The following is a 16,164-nucleotide window of genomic DNA, read 5'->3' on the forward strand; positions in this document are numbered from 1 at the left end:
TATATAAGTGTAAATGGATTCCCATGATCAACCTATTTTCACTGTATTTTGAGACTATGATACATGTGTTGGTTGTTCAGCAACGTCTCCTTATGGAAATATTACTTGTAATATTAACAGACACTACAAAGCAAAATCAGGGGTACAGCCAGTGGAACAGAAGGTGATAGGTGATAAGGAATACATAATATAAAAATATAAACAAATAACATAACTATGTGAAACTTTAATACACAATTTATATTCTGCATTAATGGAAACTGATTTCAAATATGTGATGCCAACACCGAGCACCAGCCCTGCATAATTTGAGGCTATGTAGAAGCTTATGCTTTCTGAGGCTTCTCTATAAAATATACACTTAGTGTGTTAAGAGTTTTCTTTTGGAGGGTATATCAGAGAATTTCAAAGACAGACAGCTGCACTTTTGTTTTCTAGCACTGTATTATCCAGGGCTAAAACCCAGAGCATGAAAGTAAGAATTGATCTTTTGTCTGTTTTAAGTGATCTCCCCACGGTCCTGATGCTCACTTGGCTGCCATGCGGAGGGCACTCTCGGCATCGTGGATGTTCTCCTCCAGTCGACGCTTGTCCTGCTCCAGCTGGGTAAGATGTCTATTGAGCTGACGAAGAGATTGATCTTTCCTTCTCAGCTCCATCTTTGCCTCGGAGAGACTCTGCGAGCAGACAGAAAACAGAGTTACTTGTCAGTCCTGATAATTAACTTCAATTTATGCCATCGGCTATTAGACAGAGAAGAACACAGCCTGACTGAGAAGGAGAGCTGGGTCATCACACATCAAGGTTTAACAAATTTTCTGCAAAATTTTTACATACGTGTTAATTAGAAATAAGAACTATACCAGTTTGAGAAATATTTGGCTACAAAACGCAACTCTTCTTATATTATGCAAAGTAAAACAAACTGTATTATTACTAAAAATTTCTTATTGCAGAAATCTCAAGCCATATGTGCTTGCTTTTAATGATGAAAAATAAAGGATTTATGGGACAAAGGGCAAGAAGGTTAGGTTCTATTTAATTCTAGACATAACTAAGAGCTATCAGATGCCCCCAAGATTGCGTGGTTGAAGGAAAGGAACCAGAACGCCAGAGGAAACAGTGGGCTCATTTGTTCATAAACGGTGGGCTCACGTTTTTATAACTCTGTCTCTGACAGATTGTTCTACACATTTCAGTAGACAAATGGGACTTGGAAATAATTTTTACCTGCTTCCTAACAAATAACTTCCACATCAAGGATAACTACATAAGTATGATCAGCATGTTTTAACTAATGAGACACTTAATACTGGCGTTCATAGTGATTTAGGATTTATAAATGTCTCCTAATCACAGAAATGCAAACTGTAGATTCACAGTCCTCTAAATACAAACTTAGCACAGGAATTCCAGCATGCAAATTACACAGGTTTTTTGAAAGGTTAGGGGAGAAAGTATTAGAATCAGAAACCATTTTAAGGAGTATTTTCTAGACCATGTTTAAAATTCTAGGTTGCAAAATAGTATAAGAATCAAATGATCCCCTGAACACCAAAACAATGCTCATCTCTTACCTTCTAAAATTTCTAAAATAAGCCTGTTGAACAGTTTTTACAATTAAATTTGTTGAACAGTCAGCCAAACAACTGAATGCACACACTTCTGCTTTATTCCTTTGGCTAGTTCAGCCACAAATGAATATCCACAGCTCTGTTTCACACCCCCACAAAAAAAGCAATACATGCAATATCATGTTTGAAACTCCCTTCTTGATGTAGTCACAATGATAGTATAAACATAAGGCACTGATGTGAGCTAAAGCACTTCATTCCAAATGATAGGGAATTTAAAGCAATCCACTCAAATCAGGTGTTTAAAAATGCTGCAAGCTTTTAAATTCAGTAATCCACTTCCAGTCAAGTACCTACTACTCATGTATACAAGCAGTGAAATATAAGTAGTAAGACAGCAACGGTGACTCATTAGCTACTTAAATTGATTTTCCAACTATAATAATAATAATACACATTTAAGAACACTCCAAAGATGATCAATGGATCCTGCATGACAATGAAGTGGAAAGAGTTCCAGCGGGTTATGGTGCAGTAAGGTGATCATAAGTAACAGCAATAAAGCGCATTTTTTAAAAGCTAAAAATAAGTGGAATATTTTCCCTACAAAGAAATGATAAGTACTTAGAAGACAATTGTGTTTGATCTGATTTAAGCATTATATAATGTATACATGTATTGAAACATCAGATGTTACTATAGAAGCTGTGCCTTTATCTTTAATTTATCTTAAATATTTGAGAAAAGAATACTTCACCAAGAAAATACTTTAAACAATGTTTAAAGACGACAAAGAACAGGTTTTTTAAACCATTCCAGTTCTGGTAATTTTGTTAAGATACTTGAAGGCCTTGAACTAACAAGAGATTCTTTGTTTAAAAAAACAAAACCTATTTGGTTTAAACTTAGTATTTCTGATATATCCCAAGCAATTTTTTAAAAGGCTACTTTTCTGCCACGTTAGCATAAAGCTTTAACTCTCCTTCCAAGGGAAATGATAACTGTGTGCTAATCCATTACAACTGCCTTGCTCAGTAAGTCGTAAGACTAGAGTGCCCACTTGTGAAGGGGCTGCCGGGGCTTCAGCATACTGTTTCCAGCCTTGCTTGTCCAATCTGAGCTCGATTATTTGCTTCATTTTCAAACCACAATGCTCCATTCAGCAATATGTATTATACATTCACAGAAGACAGTGCTTTCATATAGCCAAACTGTCTCATGGCTGTCCCTTCAAGTTCATCTCTCAAGGGCTATGACAGGCCACCAGACCCCTCTAAAGCTTATACCATCACAGGGATATGGAAAAGAAACACAAAATTACATAGACCCTTGAGTGTGAAAATAAAAACATAAAACAGTTTTTTTTTTTTTTAAATAGAACACTGTTGTTTTACTTTTAGGCATAGAATTCTCATTTTAAAGAGTTAGGGGACCTAACCAAGGAATCAATAAATATCAGTGGGCCCTAAAGTTTATGCAAATGTTGTAAAACACAAAATCATAAAAAGTGGATCAAAAATATGTCTTCTTAATATTAACCTTTCTGATCAAAAATTGTGGTTCTTTTAAAAATTCTAAGGTTTGGTTAATATATAAAACTAATTTTATATATACCATACACTTACATATAAATCTATTTCACTTATAAAATATACACCCTACTTGTAAATTTTTAGGTTGTGCTTTTCTCTTCTCTAATTCAGATTCACCTAATTAAAACCCACAATAAATTTTATGGACTCTAATATTTCCAGCTGAATGACTGAAACCAAGAGGGTGTGCCTCTGGGCAGCAAGGCAACAATGATAAGCAGCAGGTTAGCCACTAATTTCTCAACCAGGGTAGATTGTGAAAGTGTGATGTTCTGATATCCAAGAAACTGTTCAGGAGAGAATAGGATAAATCAAGTTTAATAACTCTGCTCCTAATTGTTCCCCCAATGCTCAACTCTAATTACTTGGAGAACTCTCCTGACTGTCACCTGATATTAAGTTGTTGGAGGCTGAGCCTGGAACAGCGAGATAATCAATAAACATTTAGTGGGGAGAAGAATGAAGATCCTGTTAAGCAGTGGGAACCTGCAGCACCCAAAGCCCTTCTGCTCATGAGAAAACCTATGGGACAGCCATAGTGATTGCAAAGCAATAATCCAAAGCACTGTTTTTAGGCCTTGAGGCCTTTAGGCAACAGTACATTTGAGGAAAAAAGGTTAACACGGTCACCCTAATTACAGCCCACTTTCACATACTTCATATATAAGCGAAGACAAGCCAATTAGGTAGAAAGGAAGATAAGGGAAGTTTTATTTGTATACTAATTAAACCCCTGATGAAATTAAAGGGAAAACATACAGCTCTGTAATTGTGTCTGAGAAAGGTCACTCCAGGTTCAGTTATCAGAACGGCACAGCCTTGAGATGCTTCACTTAATCCACAGTACAGCCCTCATTTTGTACTCAGGTCTTAATATTTACAAAAAAAGAAAAGGAAAGGAAGAAAAGAAAAGAAAACTCAAAGCCTGATACTGAACTTATCTTTAAATGGTGCGGGGAACAATTTGAGCTGTTAGAAAGTTAATGCTACATATTATAATGAGAGACTTTGAAAAGGTAAAGATATTCTGCTGACCCAAGAACTCATGTGTCAATATTTTCATCAAAGACTCCACCTTTCATTATAAATCCAAAAATGCTTGAAAGCAAACTTTTTAAATTACATCCCATCTACCACATATCATTATGCTATTTCTTTTCAGTGACTACTCACCTTCATGTATACCTCTCATGATCCAAGAGGAGAAAAGCAGATCTCACTACTACAAAAAGGTACTTTTACATGACTGGTTCCCTTAATTGATCACAAGAAGTAATTTACCAGTAATAAGAGCTAGCAAAGCTCAGTATAGACACAAAGAAAATAGATAATACAGGAGAGCTTATGGATAAATATATGGCTGGGATATTAAATACCCCACATGTTCTTAAAATACTTATGGTTTCTGAAGTTTCTGTAATAAAATGTTACTGCTGAATAAAAACACAAATTATTTTAAGCCATTTATAATTTTGTATTTCTAAATCTTTAAATATTTATTAATGCCAATAATTTCTTTAATTATCACTATAAATTAAAATTATATTGCTTTACCCTAATGACACATTTTGTGTAGTGAAAAGAGATATATTGAAATATAATTCATGTGCCACTCAATTATTCTTTATATAATTTATGGGGGTTTGGCATGTTTACAGAGTTTTGCAGGCATCACAAATATAAGTCTTTTTTATATTCTTTCTTTTAAGAAAATCCTTGTTAAATGATGGTTTAAATACAGTATGTCTAATTATTTCAGCAAACTCTAATTCAAAGCTACACAAAAAATATATAAGGTTTATAATTTTGGTAAGTGATTTTAAAATTTAAAAATTCAGTCAGGAAATGGTGGCACACACCTTTAATCCCAGCACTCAGGAGGCAGAGGCAGACAGATCTTTAAATTCAAGGGCAGCCTGGTCTACAGAGTGAGTTTCAGGACAGCCAGAGTCACACAAAGAAACCCTGTCTCAAAAAAAATTAATAAAACAACAACAAAAATTTTCATAAAATGAATTCCCTGAATCAGAGTTTTTAATTAAAGTTATCTGTATGGCGAACACATCTCTCTAAGGAATATTTCTGCATGCCAAGGGACTGACCTACAGGGTTTTTTTTTCTCATGAGGGTACATTCTCATGCTTTAGACCATTAGGCCACTAGGAAAACTAAGCCCCAGGAGATACAGCCTTTATAGATTTTCTTTCGTCTAATGGGGACTATCTTTGGATCCACATTCCTCCAGACTAAAAGCTAATGGCTATTCAATATGGTATAAAAAGTCAGTCATTCAAAGTGAAAGCAAGAAAAGAGCCTTTAAACTAGTTTCTGAGGGAAAGTAAAATGTAACAATCTTTAAAACTAAGTTTGCAGCCCTGAGACTTGGCTCAGTAGCCCTTCATGCACAGGGTTAGGGTTTGATCCCCAGCACTGCAAACAGTAATGACAAGAGAGATTACAATAATACATCTACTGCTACCCAACTGTGACTTCTGAACAAACACTCCTGGCTGTCCTGGCTAACAGTAAACTGAGTCAAATATAGCCCAAATATAGCCTAGAAAAGGAAATAATGCCATCTTAAGTCAGTTAGAATGTGACAACTAAAAAATTATATTAATCAAGAATTAATTTGAATGGCTAATGGGAAATCAAATTGCAAGCTCACAGAAGGTTCAATGTTTAAATGATACAAACATTAAGTTCACTGCAGGACAAACAGGGATAAAACTCACTACAGTCTACAATTAAGTCAACAATCTGTGAGCTGAGTGATAGGTAATTTATAACAAATAACAATGGAATGAATTAACTTATGTGTTTTTCTTTCTTTATAACTTTATCTTATAGAATTGACAATTATGTTATGCGATTTTAAGGTAGCTTTCCTGAGGGCATTATTTTTATCATTTTCTACTATTAACTTCACATGGAAGGTAGACAACATACTTATGAAATGAAGTTGAAAACTCCATTTTCAGTATGGAGTAGATGGCAGTACCTGTCAGAACTCATGAGTCTAGCAAGACAACATATATGAAACTATCCTATAACCAGAAGGGACTAAATACATCCTAAAAATAATACAATAATTATGTTTCTAGATCTTATGTCATTAGAGTCTTCTTTAAATAAATCTAAGCTGACCCCAGCAGCCGGCCAGCAGGTGAGAGACCTGTCAGCAGGCTGCACCACCACCGCTGCCACCACTGTACTCTGTGCTCCACAAGACCCACTCTGCCACCCAGACCCACTTACCCCAGCATTCTACCTGTGGACAGCCCTCTCCCACAACATCAGCAGACCTTATAGGCACAAGCACCAGCCACACCAGTTGGAAGAACAGATCTTAGCAGCAGCCAGCAGCAGTCCCTACAGGCTCAAGCACCACCTACACCAGATGAAAGAAAAGACCCACTCTGCCTCCAAACCACACCTTCCCCAGAATCCTCCCTACAGACAGCCCTCTCTGGCATCATCAGAAGACCCTAAAGGCACAAGTACCACCTACACCATTTGGAAGAACAAATGGGTAAATGCCAACAGCATAAAGGGCAATGTGGTACCACCAGAACCCAGTGGTCCTACAACAGTAAGACCTGAACATCCCAACAGAGATGAAGCAGAAGAAAACAACCTTAAAAATAACTTTATGAAGATGATAGAGGCCCTTAAAGAGGAAATGAAAATTTCACTTAAAGAAATTAGGGAAAAGACAAAAAATTGGAAGAAATCAATAAATCCCTTAAAGAAAGCTAAAAAAGGGGGGGAGAAAAGAAAAGTCAATCAAACTGGTGAAGAAACTGTTCAAGACTTAAAAATTGAAAAAGAAGCAATATAGAAAACAAAAAATGAGGGAATTCTGGACATTAAAATCTGGGTAAACTAACAGCAACTACAAATGCAAGCATAACAAACAGAATACAAGAGATGGAAGAGAGAATCTTAGGCATTGAAGATACAATAGAAGAAATAGATTCATCAGTCAAAGAAAATGTTAAATCCAAAAATTAACACAAAACATCCAGGAAATCTGGGACACCATGAAAAGGCCAAACCTAAGAATAGGGATAGAAGAAGAAGAATTCCAGCTCAAAGGCACAGAAAATATACTCAACCAAATCAAAGGAGGAAACTTCCCAACCTAAAGAAGGACATGCCTACGAAGGTAAAAGAAGCTTACAGACCACCAAATAAAGTCCCCTTGCCACAATAATAACCAAAACACTAAACATATAGAATAAAGAAAGCATATAAAGAGCTGAAAAGGAAAAAAGGCCAAGTAATACATAAAGGCAGATCTATCAGAATTACATCTGACTTCTCAATAGAGACTCTAAAAGCCATAATGTCCTGGACAGACGTTTTGCAGACACTAAGAGACCATAGGTACAAGCCCAGCAAAACATTCAATCATCACAGATGGGCAAAACAAGATATTCCATGAAAAAATCAGATCTAAACAATACCTATCCACAAACCCAGCCCTTCAGAAAGTACTAGAAGGAAAACTCCAACCAAAGGAAATTAGCTGCACCCATGAAAACACAGACAATAGATAATCTCACACCAGTAAAACCCAAAGAAGGGAAACACATACTCCGATGCATACATGAAACACACCTCAACTTCAAAGACAGACATTACCTCTGAGTAAAGGGGTGGAAAGAAACAAGCTGATAAAGCTATCCTAATATCTAACAAAATAATAGACTTGAAACTAAAATTAATCAAAAGAGATGGATAAAGACATTTGATATTCATCACAGGAAAAATCCATCAAGATGAAATCTCAATTCTGAGCATTATGCCCCAAACACAAGGGTACCCACATTTGAAAAAGAAACATTACTAAAGCTTACATCACACCACAAGGAGACTTGCTCAATGATGTTCATAGCAGCATTATTTGTAACACCCAGAACCTGGAAACAACCTAGATGCCCCTCAACTGAAGAATGGATAAGGAAAATGTGGTACATTTACACAAGGGAGTATTACTCAGCTGAAAAAAAACAAAACAAAACAAAACAAAACCAATGACCTCATGAATTTTGCAGGCAAGTGGATGGATAGAACTAGAAAAAATCATTCTGATGAGGGAACCCAGACCCAGAAAGACAAACATGGTATGTACTCACTCACAAGTGGATGTTAGGAATAAAGTACATGATAACCAGACTATAATCCACAGCCCCAGAGAGGCTAGATAACAAAGAGGGCCCAAAGAGGGATGCATGGATTTCCCTGGGAAGGGGAAATAAGAGATCTCCTGGGTAAACTAGGGGCAAAGGTGGCCAGTGGAGAACTTGAGGGAGTGGGTAGGACAGATTGGGCATGGAAGGCAGGCTGCAGGCCAGACATAGGGGGAGAGTAAGAAAAAAGATGTCTTGATGAGGGGGGCACTATTTCAGGGTTAGAGAGAAACCTGGTGCCAGGGAAACTCCCAGGAATCCACAAGGATGACTCCAGCTAAGACTCTTAGCAATAGTGGAGAGGGTGCCATCTGGCCATCTCCTGTAACCACCCTAATTGTCATCAGAGATACTCTACTCAGTAACTGATGGAAGCAGATACAGAGATCCACAGGCAAGCACTAGGTTGAGCTCCAGGACTCTTGTTGAAGACTGGGAGGAGGGATTGTTTGAGCCAGGGGGGTCTTGATGGGGAACCCACAGAGACAGATGACCTGAGCTCATGAGAGCTCATGGACTTTGGACCAACAGTTAGGGACCCTGCATGGGACCAACCTAGGCCCTCTGCATGTGTGTGACAGTTGTGGAGCATGGTCTGTTTGTAAGGCATCTAGCAGTGAGATCAGGACCTCGCACTCAGCTAGCTGGCTTTGAGAAATCTGTTCCCCGTGCTAGATTACCTTACCCAGCCTTGATGCAAAGGGAGGAGCTTGATCCTACCTCAACTTGATGGGCCATGCTTGGCTCAAGCCCATGGGAGACCTGCCCCTTTCTAAATGGAAATGGAAGAGTGGATGGGGGAGGGGTAGATGGGAGCTGGGGGAAGGAAAGGGAAGAGAGCCCGTAAAATAAATGAAAAACATGTTAATTAAATAAAATAAAAAATTTTAAAATAAATAAATCTAAATCTGCATGTAGCAACTCAGTTTCTAGGTTATTTCTACTTTATTATTTACATGAGTACATTCAGATATATATAAACTCAAATAATCATGTGCATATATGTATATCTTACATGGGCTTACAGAAGGCAGAAGAAGGCACTAGATCCCCTGGAGCTGGAGTTAGGCTGTTGTGAGCATCCCAAACAGTGGTGCTAAGAACTAAATTTATGTCTTCTGCAAGAGCATAGTGCTCTTAACCACAGAGCCATCTCTCTAGCCCCTGACCTAAAACTTAAGCTTTGAAATAGCTACTTTATTGACACAGTTGAATAATATTAGAAGAAAGCAATGCCTTGTAGAAGTATTTTTATAAACAGTCCATATGTTATATCAACAAAAAAAAAAAAAAAAAAAAAAAAAAAACAGAGCAAATGAGCAATGAAAATTCCCCTTCGGAGGGCCTAGGCCCTGCCCCAAATAATATGACAACCTCTGATGATCCCCCATGGATCACCCTCCCTGGGGAGCAAAAGGGGGGTTGGATGGGGGGAGTTAATGGGGGAGGAAACTGGGATTGATGTGTAAAATAACAACACTATCCATGGCTTGCTCCTCAAGGCTTGGGGAGCCTGCTTTCGTACACACACCAGAACCACCAGACCAGGGTTGGCACCACCTACAACAGCCTGGGCCCTCCCACACTAATCATTAAGAAATTGCCCTACAGACATGTCTACAGGCAATCTGATGAAGGCATTTTCTCCATTAGGGTTCCTCTTCATGAATGACTCTAGCTTGTGTCAAGTTGACAAAAAAAAAAAAAAAAAAAAAAAAAAAAAAACTCAGACAGGTACTTTGGTCTCTTGCACTCTTCTGTATATCTCCCCTCCCCGGCAAATGGTTTTGTATCTTGTGTTTTGAGAAGACTCCAGCAAGAAAACTAAAACATGGTGGCTCAGCACATCTTCTTTTTGGAATGATCAGAGTTCAGATACCAACACTCAAGCAGCTAATAATTATCTACATTCCATATCCTGTATACATTCAGAAAGCATTCTGTCTCGTGCACAAACATATGCAAAATATGGCAATAAAATTGGTAAATTGGATTCCGCCGCCGAAGACTGACCTGGAACTAGGTGAGTGAGCTCCTGCCCGCTCCCGACCCCAGACCAGAACACCCCACCACCCCCATCCCACCACCCCCTCCTGAGCCTGCCGGCTTGGGCCAGACACGCCCAGAGAGGGAGGAGCCCCCTGCCCCACCAATCTGCTAGCACTCCATTCTTACATTCCGCCGCCGAAGACTGACCTGGAACTAGGTGAGTGAGCTCCTGCCCGCTCCCGACTCCAGGCCAGAACACCCCACCACCCCCATCCCACCACCCCCTCCTGAGCCTGCCGGCTTGGGCCAGACACGCCCAGAGAGGGAGGAGCCCTCTGCCCCACCAATCTGCTAGCACCCCATTCTTACATTCCGCCGCCGCAGACTGACCTGGAACTAGGTGAGTGAGCTCCTGCCCGCTCCCGACTCCAGGCCAGAACACCCCACCACCCCCATCCCACCACCCCCTCCTGAGCCTGCCGGCTTGGGCCAGACACGCCCAGAGAGGGAGGAGCCCTCTGCCCCACCAATCTGCTAGCACTCCATTCTTACATTCCGCCGCCGAAGACTGACCTGGAACTAGGTGAGTGAGCTCCTGCCCGCTCCCGACTCCAGGCCAGAACACCCCACCACCCCCATCCCACCACCCCCTCCTGAGCCTGCCGGCTTGGGCCAGACACGCCCAGAGAGGGAGGAGCCCTCTGCCCCACCAATCTGCTAGCACTCCATTCTTACATTCCGCCGCCGAAGACTGACCTGGAACTAGGTGAGTGAGCTCCTGCCCGCTCCCGACCCCAGACCAGAACACCCCACCACCCCCATCCCACCACCCCCTCCTGAGCCTGCCGGCTTGGGCCAGACACGCCCAGAGAGGGAGGAGCCCTCTGCCCCACCAATCTGCTAGCACTCCATTCTTACATTCCGCCGCCGAAGACTGACCTGGAACTAGGTGAGTGAGCTCCTGCCCGCTCCCGACCCCAGACCAGAACACCCCACCACCCCCATCCCACCACCCCCGCCTGAGCCTGCCGGCTTGGGCCAGACACGCCCAGAGAGGGAGGAGCCCTCTGCCCCACCAATCTGCTAGCACTCCATTCTTACATTCCGCCGCCGAAGACTGACCTGGAACTAGGTGAGTGAGCTCCTGCCCGCTCCCGACTCCAGGCCAGAACACCCCACCACCCCCATCCCACCACCCCCTCCTGAGCCTGCCGGCTTGGGCCAGACACGCCCAGAGAGGGAGGAGCCCTCTGCCCCACCAATCTGCTAGCACTCCATTCTTACATTCCGCCGCCGAAGACTGACCTGGAACTAGGTGAGTGAGCTCCTGCCCGCTCCCGACTCCAGGCCAGAACACCCCACCACCCCCATCCCACCACCCCCTCCTGAGCCTGCCGGCTTGGGCCAGACAAGCCCAGGCAGGGAGGAGCTCCCTGTGCCCCAAATCTGGTAGCACCCCACTCTTCCATTCCGCCGAACGACCAAGAAACTAGGAACTAGCGAGGAGACCACCAGGAGCGTCGAGATCATCTAGAGTTGTGGACATCGAATTCCTAGCCCCCACACACCACTGGGCCACAAGAGGAGATAGAGAGAACCCACCCGCACCCACTAAAAGGATATGGGGAGAAGACAGAATAAGATTTCACTCAACAACACAAAGACCAACATGACACCACCAGAACCTAGGGACTCCACTCCGGCAAGAGCTGAAAAGCCCAACACAGAGCATGAAGATGAGATGGACCTCAAAAATTATCTCAGCAAGTTGATAGAGACCTTTAAAGAGGAAACAAGAAAATCCCTTAAAGAAATAGAAGAGAAAACAAACAAAAAATTAAATGAATTGGAGGAAAAGACAAACCAAAAAATTCAAGAAATAAATAAATCTCTTAAAGAATCCAAAGAAAGCCAAGAAAAAACATCCAAGCAAGTGAAGGAAGCTCTTGAAATAGTTCAAAACATGAAAGCTGAAATACACACAATAAAGAAAACACAGAATGAGACCATGTTGGAAATGGAAAGGTTGGATAAACGATCAGGAACTAAAGATGTAAGTGTATCCAACAGGATTCAAGAGATGGAAGAGAGAATCTCAGCCACTGAAGACTCGCTAGAGGATATACATTCATCCACCAAAGAGAACCTCAAGTCCAACAAAACCCTAACACAAAATATCCAGGAAATATGGGACACCGTAAAAAGGCCAAACCTAAGAATAATAGGTGTAGAAGAAGGTGAAGAAATACTGCTCAAAGGTACAGAAAACATATTCAACAAAATCATAGAAGAAAACTTCCCCAACCTACAGAAGGATATGCCTATGAAAGTACAAGAAGCTTACAGGACACCAAACAGACTGGACCACAAAAAGAAGTCGCCCCGACACATAATAATCAAAACACCAAATCTACAGAATAAAGAGAAAATATTAAGAGCAGCAAAGGAAAAAGGCCAAGTAACATATAAAGGCAAACCAATCAGAATCACACCCGACTTCTCAATGGAAACTCTGAAAGCCAGAAGGTCTTGGATAGATACCCTACAAGCACTAAGGGAGCATGGATGTCAACCCAGACTACTGTACCCAGCAAAACTTTCAATCACTATAGATGGAGAAAACAAGATATTCCACGACAAAAACAGATTTAAACAATACATATCAACAAATCCAGCACTACAGAAGGCTCTGGAAGGAAAACTCCAACCCAACGAACATAACTACACTCACAAAAACACTGTCAGTAGTTAATCGAATTTCACCAAACACAAAAAGAAACAGAAGGGCAAAATCCACACGCAATGATACCACCAACAATAAATCCAAAACTAAGAAGAACCAATGAACAATGGACGTTAATATCCCTGAATGTCAATGGTCTTAACTTACCCATAAAAAGATATAGGCTAACAGAATGGATACGAAGACAGAATCCATCCTTCTGCTGTTTACAAGAAACACACCTCAACTTCAAAGACAGGCGATACCTCAGAGTAAAAGGATGGGAAAAGATTTTCCAATCAAATGGGCTCAAGAAACAAGCTGGGTAGCAATACTAATATCTAACAAATTAGACTTTAAACTGAAAGCAATCAAAAGAGATAAAGAAGGGCATTTCATACTCATCACAGGAAAAGTCCATCAAGACGAAGTCTCAATCCTGAACATCTATGCCCCTAATACAAAAGCATCCACTTTTGTAAAAGAAACATTACTAAAGCTCAAACCACACATAAAACCACACACACTTATAGTAGGAGACTTCAACACCCCCCTTATACCACTGGACAGAACTACTAGACAGAAACTTAACAAAGAAACAAAGGATCTGAAAGAAGTTATGACACAACTGGGTTTAACAGATATCTATAGAACATTCCATCCAAACACAAAAGAATATACCTTCTTCTCAGCGCCACATGGAACCTTCTCAAAAATTGACCACATAGTTGGCAGCAAAGCAAACCTCCACAGTTACAAAAGTATTGAAATAACCCCCTGTATCTTATCAGACCACCATGCATTAAAGCTAGAATTCAACAGCAATACGAATTGCAGAAAACCTACATTTACGTGGAAAATGAATAACTCCCAATTGCACCATTCCTGGGTTGAGGAAGAAATAAAAAAAGAAATCAAAGACTTTCTAGAATTTAATGAGAATGTAGACACAACATACCCGAACTTATGGGACACCCTGAAAGCAGTGCTAAGAGGGAAGTTCATAGCACTAAGTGCTCACATGAAGAAACTGGAGGAAAGTCACATTAGAGAATTGACAGAACAACTGAAAGCTTTAGAGCAAGAGGAAGCAAACACACCAAGGAGGAGTAGACGCCAGGAAATAATCAACCTGAGAGCCGAAATCAACAAAGTAGAAACTAGGAAAACAGTACAAAGAATCAATGAAACAAAGAGTTGGTTCTTTGAGAAGATCAACAAGATAGACAAACCTCTAGCCAAACTAACCAAAAGGCAGAGAGAGAGCATGCTAATTAACAAAATCAGAAATGAAAAGGGGATATAACAACGGACACTGAGGAAATCCAGAAAATCTGTAATCCACAAAATTCGAAAATCTAATGGAAATGGACAGTTTCCTGGATTAATATCACTTACCAAAATTAAATCAAGATCAGATAAACAATTTAAATCGACCCATAACCCCTAATGAAATAGAAGCAGTTATCAAAAGCCTCCCAACCAAAAAAAACCCCAGGACCAGATGGCTTCACTGCAGAATTCTACCAGAAATTCAAACAAGAGCTGATACCAATACTCCTCAAACTGTTCCACACAATAGAAGCAGATGGGATATTACCAAACTCTTTCTACGTGGCTACAATCACTTTGATACCCAAGCCACACAAAGATAAGACTAAGAAAGAGAACTACAGACCGATATCCCTCATGAACATTGACGCTAAAATATATCTGCAATTTCAAATATTTGGCCAATTCTCTGCGAATTACTATAGATTAACATATCAGAAAAATCATCCACCACGATCAAGTAGGCTTCATCCCAGGGATGCAAGGATGGTTCAATATATGAAAAACCATCAATGTAATCCACCATATAAACAAACTGAAAAAGAAATCCACATGATCATCTCAATAGATGCTGAAAAGGCCTTTGACAAAATCCAACATCCCTTCATGATAAAGACCTTGGAGAGAACAGGAATAACAGGAACATATCTAAACATGATAAATGCAATATACACCAAACCAATAGACAATATCAAACTAAATGGAGAGATACTCAAAGTGTTTCCTCTAAAATCAGGAACAAGACAAGGCTGTCCACTCTCTCCATATCTCTTCAATATTGTACTTGAAGTTCTCGCTATAGCAATAAGATAAGAAAAGGGGACCAAAGGATACAAATTGGAAAGGATGAAGTCAAACTTTCACTATTCGATGATGACATGATAGTGTACATTAGTGACCCGAAAAACTCTACCAGGGAACTCCTATGGCTGATAAACACCTTCATCAAGGTAGCAGGATAGAAAATTAACTCAAAAAATCAGTAGCCCTACTATATACAGATGATAAATCCAATGAGAAAGAAATCAGGGAAACATCACCTTTCACAATATCCACAAGCAACATAAAATACCTGGGGGTAACACTAACCAAAAAAGTGAAAGACCTGTACAATAAGAACTTTGAGACTTTAAAGAAAGAAATTAAAGAAGATACCAGAAAATGGAAAGATCTCCCATGCTCATGGATAGGTAGAATTAACATAGTAAAAATGGCAATCCTGCCAAAAGCAATCTACAGATTCAATGCAATCCCCATCAAAATCCCAACACAGTTTTTCACAGACATTGAAAGAACAATACTCAACTTTATATGGAAAAATAAAAAACCCAGGATAGCCAAAACAACTCTTTACAATAAAGGATCTTCTGGAGGCATCACCATTCCCGACTTCAAGCTCTACTATAGAGCCATAGTTCTGAAAACAGCTTGGTATTGGCACAAAAATAGACAGATAGACCAATGGAATAAAAATGAAAACCTGATATTGACCCACGAACCTACGAACACCTTATTTTTGACAAAGGTGCTAAATCTATACAATGGAAAAAAGATAGGATCTTCAACAAATGGTGCTGGCACAATTGGATTCGGACATGCAGAAAATTACAGATTGATCCATACCTGTCACCATGCACAAAACTTAAGTGCAAATGGATCAGAGAGCTGTCCATAAATCCAGCCACACTGAATCTTCTAGAAGAGAAGTGGGAGACAACCTTGAACAAATTGGCACAAGGAGCACCACTTCCTGAACATTA

General features: G+C 40.2%; 1 protein-coding gene across 1 annotated transcript in view; it reads right to left on the reverse strand.

Moving 5' to 3' along the window:
* LOC100756343 (coiled-coil domain-containing protein 171) overlaps positions 1 to 16,164 on the reverse strand; it is a 332,880-nt gene that overhangs the window by 113,560 nt on the left and 203,156 nt on the right. The gene's annotated exons all lie outside the window — the stretch shown is intronic.

The sequence above is a fragment of the Cricetulus griseus genome, chromosome 2, assembly GCF_003668045.3.
Source record: "Cricetulus griseus strain 17A/GY chromosome 2, alternate assembly CriGri-PICRH-1.0, whole genome shotgun sequence".
Lineage (NCBI taxonomy): Eukaryota > Metazoa > Chordata > Mammalia > Rodentia > Cricetidae > Cricetulus > Cricetulus griseus.